Below are 9,589 nucleotides of genomic sequence, written 5' to 3' on the forward strand. Positions count from 1 at the left end.
ACTACATAGACACATTTAAAGAAAAAATATCACATGATCATCTCATTAAATACTGAAAAACCTTTGACAAAATCCAGCACCCCTTCATGTTAAAAGCGTGGGAGAGATCAGGGATTCAATAAAATCAAAGCAATATATAGCAGGTCAATAGCCAACATGAAACTAAATTGAGGGAAAATTACAAAGCAATTTCAATAAAACCTAATGTTGCTTATATCCTAATGTTTATCTGGGTCCCCAAAAACTGTTTGCATGATAGAATCTGCATGTAAGAGACTGAGGGACACTGCCTCCAATTAGTCTAGCAGCTAATGGCTGGGGACAAGAGTCATTGGTGAGCTTTAGGTTTCCTGGGCTTGAGACCTCAAGGAAGAAGAAAGGAGAGTGACCATGTCTTAGAAGAGTGTGCAGGAGGCAGAGATGCCTTGGGGTAGAGAAGCAGGGAGAGCACCCTGGGCTCTGGGCCTAGAGAACATGGCCCAGAGGGCTGACTGATTGGAGTTAAAGGCAACCAGGATGGAACATATTAAGAATGGAGTTATAGGTAGCTGGATTCTAGCAGCATGGCAGTTGCCCAGCTATTGTGCTGCCTAAGGCATATTGAAATATAGAGGCTGTGTTCATCTTTTTCTAATCAGGAACTTAAATGGTCAAAGGCAGGAGGGAACTCTGTGCTAGAATTTATTTAAAATAGTCATGGAACAGGGTCATCTGTGGGACTAGCTGTAGACCTATGATGGGGGACACTGCACAGCGTCTAGAAATGACCCTAGATGAGATTTCTACCAGAGGGGAATATGCATATTGATGTGGCCTCCTCATGTAGCCAGGTGGAACTTCCAGTGGAGGAAGAGGGAAATCAGCCTATCTACAAAGCCTTCAACACAAAACTTGTCTTGGCTACAAAATGTGTAGAGATAAAGATAGGGCAAAGGTAGAGGGAAGAGCCAACCCTTGACACTATCGATGATATTCTGCTATGCTTTCAGACATGAACCTTGCATAACTGTCTCCTGAGAGGCTTCATTAAGCAGTAGATGGAAACAGGTAGAGCTCAGGAGTCTTATGGGAGAGTAGGGGATAGAATTGAGCCAGTGAAAGGAGGAGTCAAGGTCACCATAGGAAAACCTACAGAGTCAAATAGACTAGACCCATTAGGGTTCATTGAGACTGAACGACCAACCAAATAGCATGCAAGAGCGAGACTTGGCTGTGTCAAGTAGCAGATGTGCAGCTTGGTCTTCATGTGGGACCCCAAAAAATTGGAGTCAGGGCTGTCTCAGACTTTGTTGCCTGCCATTGGATCCCGTTCCCCTAACTGGGCTGCCTGATTAGGCCTCAGAAAGATAGGGTGTGCTTAATCCTGCTGGGACTAGGTGTCTTTGGGCAAGAACAAGGGGGAAATGGAGAGAGGACATTGTAAAGGTGGTATTTGGAGTAGAGGAAGAAGTGGGGGCAATGGCTGAGATGCACTGTGAATGAATAAATAAACCTTAAAAAGAACAAGAGCTGGGCAGATACCTACCCTCTATGCTATTAGAATATAGTTTCCTATCAATAACCCCAAGTTATTACTGCATTTCATCTGTGCTGCTCTTAACTACAATTACCCAGTCATCAGGGCCATGTTTTAAGACTCACTACCTTCATTGCCTTCTTCTTTCCTTCCTTGTTCTTGGTTCTCCTCTGACCCCAAGCCTGGGAAAACTAAATCCCATCTATGTCTCATGCTGCTGACTGCTGGCATCTTTATTTACCAATCAGAAATAAATTGGGGGCAGGGCCACTTATGTCTACAAGCAGATTCCCCATCTTGGGGGCCTATGCTTAACATTAAAATACACAGTAAAAGAGAAAACCTCAACAACTTGGTTTTAACTGGCTACTAGAAAATAAACTTGAGTCTCTAGAGTATTTGCTTGTTCTTTCTTTCTATGCTAAAGGTCTTTGGCCATAAATGTTGTTGTTGCTAACAAGGCCATCTGTGGCCCAACTGTGTTTCTGTATGCCTAAGACATTTTTCCACAATGTACCATGTTCTACTATGAGGGGTGCTATATTTTTCTGTTGCTTTGATAAAATACCATGACCATAAGCAACCCATAGAAAATTTTAATTTTCCAACAGTTGCAAAACGACATCACAGCTGAAAGAAATTTCTAGAGCAGGAAGCTATGAAATCACATCTCACTGTTACATCATAAAAAGAGAGAACAAACTGGAAGTGGATCAAGTCTATAAATTTCAAAAAACTGCCTCCAGTAAAAGATTTTCCAACACGGTTTGAGCTCTCGAAGGTTCTGTAACCTCTGTAAATAGTGATCCTAAGTTCATGAGCCTTTGGGGACAATTCTCATCCAAACTACTACAGAAGAATTAGAAACACCCTGTTTGAGATAGCTTCCCATACTGACAACACTTCACATGTGTTTTCAAAATTTATTGCTCATTAGGGGGAATAGTGTTGCACATCGCAGCATTTGGAAGACAGAAGGAGTTGTGGGCTATCCTCAACTACCTAATATATGCCAAGCCATTGAGGGATCTCAATACTATAAGACCTTGTCTCAAATCTTAGAAATAAAAGACTACTATTAGCAAAATTCAGCATTATTTGTACAATGATGTTAACAAAAGATAACTGGGACTGTTAAATACTTAAAAATACTTACTATGCACCTTCCCACTTTGAGGTCATTTTAATTTGCTTTTTGTCATCATTGTGTTTATTCCATATAGTACTGAGAATTGAACTCAGACAGGTCCTCAGACAACCTAGGCAAGTGCTCTAAGACTAACAGCACATTACTGGATGATTTTGGTTTTAATTCTAATGACTTTAGTTTTGTACAATTTCACTGTCACAAATTGTAACCAAGAATAAAATAACTTCCTTTCCCTTCCTCACTAATGTCTATGTTTTACATAAAAGTGTCAAACATCCACATGTGCCTATGCAGGCACAAATGTACATATATCATAATAGATAAATTTTAATTTAAAAAATAAGGCTAAGGGTTGGGATTTAGCTCAGTGGTAGAGCGCTTGCCTAGGAAGCAAAGGCCCTGGTTCGGTCCCAGCTCAAAAAAAAAAAAAAAAAAAAAGAAAAAAAAAAAATAAGGCTAAATAAATGTGGATAACCATTCTTAATGTAGGGATACCATACTGTTCCTCTACTCTAAACTCCCTATCCCTTCTTTTCCCGAATTTACTTGAAAGAAAATAAGGCCTTGAATAGGCTCTGTGGCTACTAAATTACACTACTACATATCAATGATCACTTTTGTTTTGTTTGCTATACTCCAGCTACACAATCTTTCTAGAAATTTCTCAAGCATCCTTCAGATGAATTTGCTATTATGTCACACAGTGGGGCTATCCATTTTAATTATCAGTTAGTTGAAAGGCACCTTATCAAGGATCCACTTGTACCCTACAGATACACTATAAGTCTTAAACCTATTGTTTCTGTTGCTTTTTTTTTTCATAGTATATTTTAAGCGAAGACATTATTTATACATCTATTTTTGTAATTATCTTCACTGAAACTGAAAGCAATGAAAACAATACAGATAAGATTTGTGTGTGTGTGTGTGTGTGTGTGTTTTAAATAGACCACTAAAATACAAGTTTTAAAGTAATATATTTTAGTAATGATGGTTATCGAACACAGTGTCCTGTGTATGTAGAAAAAGAATCAAAGACCTTCATAAAAAAGATAATATCATATCACAGATATCACTAATAAAAAGTCAACAATTTCCCAACAGGAAACATGATTATTTGGGAAAAAGTATCACCAGAATATAAAGTCAAAAGATTGTGCTTCTATTTTCTACCACCACAATCTTCTGAAAATGCAAATGAAAAAACGTATAGTAATGGCAGGATAAAAAATAAATTAAAAGTATTTTTCAAAAGTTCGTTGAAAATATGCACTTTGTACTAAAAACGTTTTAAGAACTATGTACAAATAAGTGATTATTACCCAAGTAGGTACTTATAATAAAAATAGCCAAATGAATTGTATATCTTAAATGAGTAACTCATGGCACATGGCATGCAGCTAAATAACATTGTAAAAAAAATTTAGATTGGCAAAATAGTAAGGAGAAAAAAATTGTAAGGAAGTGAAGAGAGTAAAAACAACTAAGGTGAACCAAGGAATGTTTAAAATTAACAAAACTATGAAACAAGCAATGCTTAGAAGAATTATAAGTTCTTACCTGATTTAGACTAAAAATATGATACATTATTAATCTTTTCTAGTAAAAAGAAAAATGTAAAAACATTAAATAATGAGCTCAGATTAAAAGAATAAAGTATGGTTGTGCACCCTTTTAATCTGAGCTTTGAGGAAGCAGAGTAAAGTGAGTTGGGAGAGAGACAGAGACAGAGAGACAGAGAGAGACAGACAGAGAGAGAGAGACAGAGACAGAGACACAGAGACAGAAAGAGAGACACAGAGACAGAATGAGAGAGAAGAGATCTCATCATTTAAGGCATATTTAGTGTTATTCCAAAACAGATCAATTTTAAGATGTATAGAACCATAAACTTAAATCAAGAAAGATAGTCAAACCAGGTTTGTGAAATGACTAAGGTAATACCATTGTGTCTTCACTTGATTTTCTATTTGTGTAGATAGTTCTCAGACCTCTAGTCTCACCCTCCAACAATCACTTATGCCTTGGTAACACACGTGAGATTTACTAGACCATGGTCCAGGTCAATTAACCAAACAATTGGAAAGTTATGTCTAAAATAACTACTATGCTGTGCTATGAATGAACATTTAAGCCTCCACTTACCCTCATCTAACTTTCATATATTTTTGTAGTTCCTTTGTATTCCTGTATCTGGTCACCAAGAGCCAAAGGTTGGTCTGGAGATTTTATATATATATATTTAAACTTAAAGTTCTCAATTGACTTAATGAGTGTAGTGATCATAACTATTATAGATGGACCATTATTAAGTGACACATGCAGTGTCTCCAATTACTCGGAAATGCAGGGAGGAAAATATCACCTTAGTCCATGAGTTCAAAAACAGCCTGTTTATATAATGAGATGTCCTCATGTTTAAAGACAAGACATGTTTAAGACATGTCCTCATGTTTAAACCAAGACAGCCAAAAGTATTTTTCTTGGTGAAAAGATGATTGTCATTCCTTAGGTAAAAAATGAGAAGTTATGAGCAAGTTGCCATAAATATGAATATATAGCAGAAAATGGATAAATTTGATTTTAAGGGAAATGTCACCTTTTGTATATTTTCCAGAGAACAGGAAGAGGTTAATAATGGGAGTGGAGAGAAAATGGTGGAAACTCTTAAAGAGATAATAGAATACAGAAGAAAAAGAAAGAAAAATATAAAAAGTCTCAGCAGAAAACATGCTAGCAAGATGGTTCCATGGGTATAATGGTTATTTTTCTCTTCTTTAAAAAAATACTATAACTAGAACCAGAGCAGACATAGTGTGCTGGCTGTACACACACTCCAACAACACCCAGAAGGAGCCTGACTCCCAGGTGCTCTGAAACGCACAGGTGAGGCCATAACATCTACCCCACCACTCAGACTAACTAGGACTCCTGGGATCCAGAGACTCAGGAGTCCCTGCCCAGCCATTGTCACAGGTTCCTTTTGGTCTGAACCTGCACCCAAGGCAGACCTTCATTTCTGGCTTTACACACACCCCTACAACATCCAGAGGGAGCCCGACTCCGAGGTTTTCTGAAATGCCCAGAATTACAGGTGAGAAGGCAACATCTGCCCCAACACTAAGAGTAACTGGTACCATGGGATCCAGAGACCCAGGAACCTCCACCTAGCCCATGGCATGGGTTCCCCTCTCGCTGTCTCGCTGTCTCTCTGTCTCTCTATCTATCTATCTATCTATCTATCTATCTATCTATCTATCTATCTATCTCTTTCTCTCTCTCTCCTACTAGGAGCAGGCATCACCGCTGGGATAGGGATGGGAGCTGCCACGTTAACTACTGGACAACAGGGCCTTAATGCTCTCAGCACTGCCATTAATGAAGATTTAGAGATACTAGAGCAATCCATTACCAACTTAGAAAAATCTTTGACCTCCTTGTCGGAAGTGGTGCTTCAGAATAGGAGGGGTTTAGACTTATTGTTTCTGAAAGATGGAGGGCTGTGTGCTGTCCTCAAGGAAGAGTGCTGTTTCTATGCTGATCATACCTGGGTAGTAAGGGATTCAATTCAGAAACTCAGGGAAACAATAGACAAGAGACAGAAAGATAGAGATGCTCAACAAGGTTGGTTTGAGTCTTCGTTCACTCGGTATCCCTGGATGACTTCCCTACTCTCTGCTCTAGCTGGGCCATTACTAATAATTTTCTAGGTTTTAGTTTTTGGCCCATGCATGGCAAACAGGTTAATTGCTTTTGTTAAAAAATTGGGTGGGTTCTGTTCAGTTGATGGCTCTGGGACAACAGTACCAGTTAGTTAGAACAACTGGTGAAACAGAATAAGAGACTTGATATCCAAATTCTAAGATTAGAATTACTTAGTAGAAGAAGAGGGGAATGAGAGATAGGGTTTTAAACTAGCTCAAAACTCAGCAACAGGATCTGACTCAGGAAGACAGATGGTTAAAAATGCAGGAGGTCTGTGTGCTACACTAAAAGAAGAATGTTGTTTCTATGTAGACCATTCAGGAGTAATTAAAGACTCCATGAGTAAACTCAAAAAAAGGTTAGACAAAAAACAGAGAGACAGAGAAGCACATCAGGGATGGTTCAAGAGCTGGTATAGTAGATCTCCTTAGATGACTACTGTGATATCTTCCCTTATGGGACCCTTCTTAATTTTGCTTCTGCTTCTGATTATAGGTCTATGTGTGTTTAAAAAAAACTAGTTACCTTCATTAGAGAAAGAGTGAGTGCTGTTCAGATTTTGATGCTACACCAACAATATCATGCTTTAGGAGGACAAGATAATCAATATTATGAAGATACAGAAATTTAGTTCTATGATTAGAACTAGCCACTAGAAGAAGTGGGAAATGAAAAGTAAACATTTTAAAGTTGTCCCCCTAGACACAAGGTTTAGAGTAGAAGAAAGAAACAGGTTAGGCCCCAGAATTGTATGTTCCAGGAAGCCTCTCCTAGGGCTATAGAATAGGTAATTACATTGGCCAGTTCAACAGCTTTCTCCCAGGAACTAACTGACCATGAAGTTAGATTAGAATCTTGAGAACAATCTTGAGAAGCAGGGAGCAGCTTCTCCCAGGAGCTAGCAGTCCAAAATTAAACAATCTTGAGAAACAGGGAGTTTCTCCTTGTGATTTTCACTGGTAATCACACTTTCCAATGACACCATCCCTGCCCCCTCAGGTTGTGGTTTCTCCCTTTAAATACCCTTCCTCCCAGCCTCTCGGGGTCGACCTCCACTGCCCCTGCGTGGGATATGAGTCTTGACCCCAGTGCACTGGTTCCTATCAATAAGCCTCATGTGATTACAGCAAGGACGGTCTTGTGTGAGTTCTGGGGGGTCGCGTCATCCCGAGACTTGAGTGAGCATCTCCCCGCTCCAGGGGTCTTTCCCTACCAATTGCCAAAAATCTGCAGACAAGACAAGAAACTACCAGAATATCACTAGAGATTCTTTTGTGCATTTCACTTTACAAAGTCACGACAAGTGAAGTTCAGCGATGTGGTGCAAGATGAACCAATGACAGTGCATCTTCAGTGAAGACTAGTATCAGCAAAGCCCAGTGGAGATAAGCAAAGAGTTGCAAGGCAAATCAATGCCAGAGCATCATCCACTGTCCATTGGATTATACTTATACACTTTTCAAACATCACATATCCTCTCAAGCATCAGATCTAGCAAAACATCACATACCCTTTCACCAGGCAGCTTCCAGAAAAATACCATGTATAAGTTCTGAGCAAAACATCCTCTCATGGGTCTGTTTCAGCAAAATATCTCCTTATGAGACAGTTTCCAGGAGAATATCATGACACAACTGAGTATTCGAAGAAACCAAAAATCTCTACTTCACAGAACATTGGTCATTTCTATATCAGTCTACTTCATGAGAAAACAAAGTTGACAGTGCCTATAGGATCATGCCATACAGGTGCAGGCAGGTATAAGATAGAATGAGGCCTCTCATTGGATGAGAAGGAAGAATGCGTGGGAGAAAATTTTGAGGGAAGGGGAAGTATTTATGGCAATTGAGACTTTTACTCGTTATAGTTGCCTGGCATGGCATTTGTGTTCTCTTAGGGTCTGTATGACATCTGCCCAGGAACTTCCCTTCTGGCTTTTAGAGTCTCTGTTGAAAAAGCTGGTGTAATTCTGATAGTTTTCTCTTTATATCTTACTTGATGATTTTCCTTTTCTGCTTTCAATATTCTTTCTTTGTTCTATGCATTTAGTGTTTTAATTATTATGTTATAGGAGGAATTTCTTTTCTAGCCATGTTTTTGTTGTTCTATAGGCTTCTTGTATGCTTATGGACATCACTTTCTTTAGGTTAGGGAAGTTCTCTTCTATAATTTTGTTGAAGATGTTTGCTGTCCCTTTGATGTGGAAATCTTCACTGGCTTCTATACCTATTATCCTTAGATTTGATCTTCTCATTGTTTCCTGGATTTCCTGGATGTTTTTGGTTAGGAGTTTTTTGCATTTTACACTATTATATTTGATGGTTTTGTGGATGTTTTCTGTGGTATCTTCTGCCCCTGAGATTCTCTCTTGTATCTCTTGTATTCTGTTGTTGATGCTTGCATCTATGACTCCTGATCTCTTTATTGTTTCTATCTCCATTTAAAATCCAAGATGGTTTTGTTCAATTCCTCCACCTGTTTGGTTGTATTTTCCTATAATTCTTCAATGGATTTTTGTGTTTTGTCTTCAAGGGCTTCTATTGTTTACCTGTGATCTCCTACATTTCTTTGAGGTAGTTATTTATGTCCTTCTTAAAGTCCTCTATCATTCCCATGAGATGTGATTTTAAATACAAATCTTGCTTTTCTGGTGTGTTGGAATATTCAATATTTGCTTTTGTAGGAGAACTGGGCTCTGATAATGCGAAGTAGTCTTAGTATCTGTTGCTTATTTTCCCATTCTTGCCTCTAGTCATTAGGTTTCCTAAGGAGTTAGCTTATCTTGCTGTCCCTGACAGTCACTTGACCCTACTGTAAGTCTGATGGCCAGCACTTCTGTAAACCTGTTTTCTTTCAGCCACATTTGGAAAGAAATGGCTGCTCCTGTGTTTTTGTGTCCTGAAGCCTACACCTGGTTGCTTGGAGCAGAAGAGATTGTCTTACCTCTGCTCTCAGGTGTGTTGGTGCTCCTGGTGACTGGCTTTCAGCTCTTGACACAGGCAGAAATCAGTAGGGTCCTTCCTCTGACTCCTCCTAGGTTCCTGTGCCTAGAGGACACAGAGGGCACTAGGCAGGTTTCTCTTGGGTCAGGAATGTGGGCACAGTAGTTGTCTCTTTTGAGCTCTCAGGGTTCTCTGCAATTCTGAGAGTCCAGCTCTTTCTCTCTTGTAATCCTTTAAGGGAATTATTTATGTCCTCTTCAGAGTTCTCTATCATCA

This window comes from Rattus rattus, chromosome 2 (assembly GCF_011064425.1).
Source record: "Rattus rattus isolate New Zealand chromosome 2, Rrattus_CSIRO_v1, whole genome shotgun sequence".
Classification (NCBI taxonomy): Eukaryota; Metazoa; Chordata; class Mammalia; order Rodentia; family Muridae; genus Rattus; species Rattus rattus.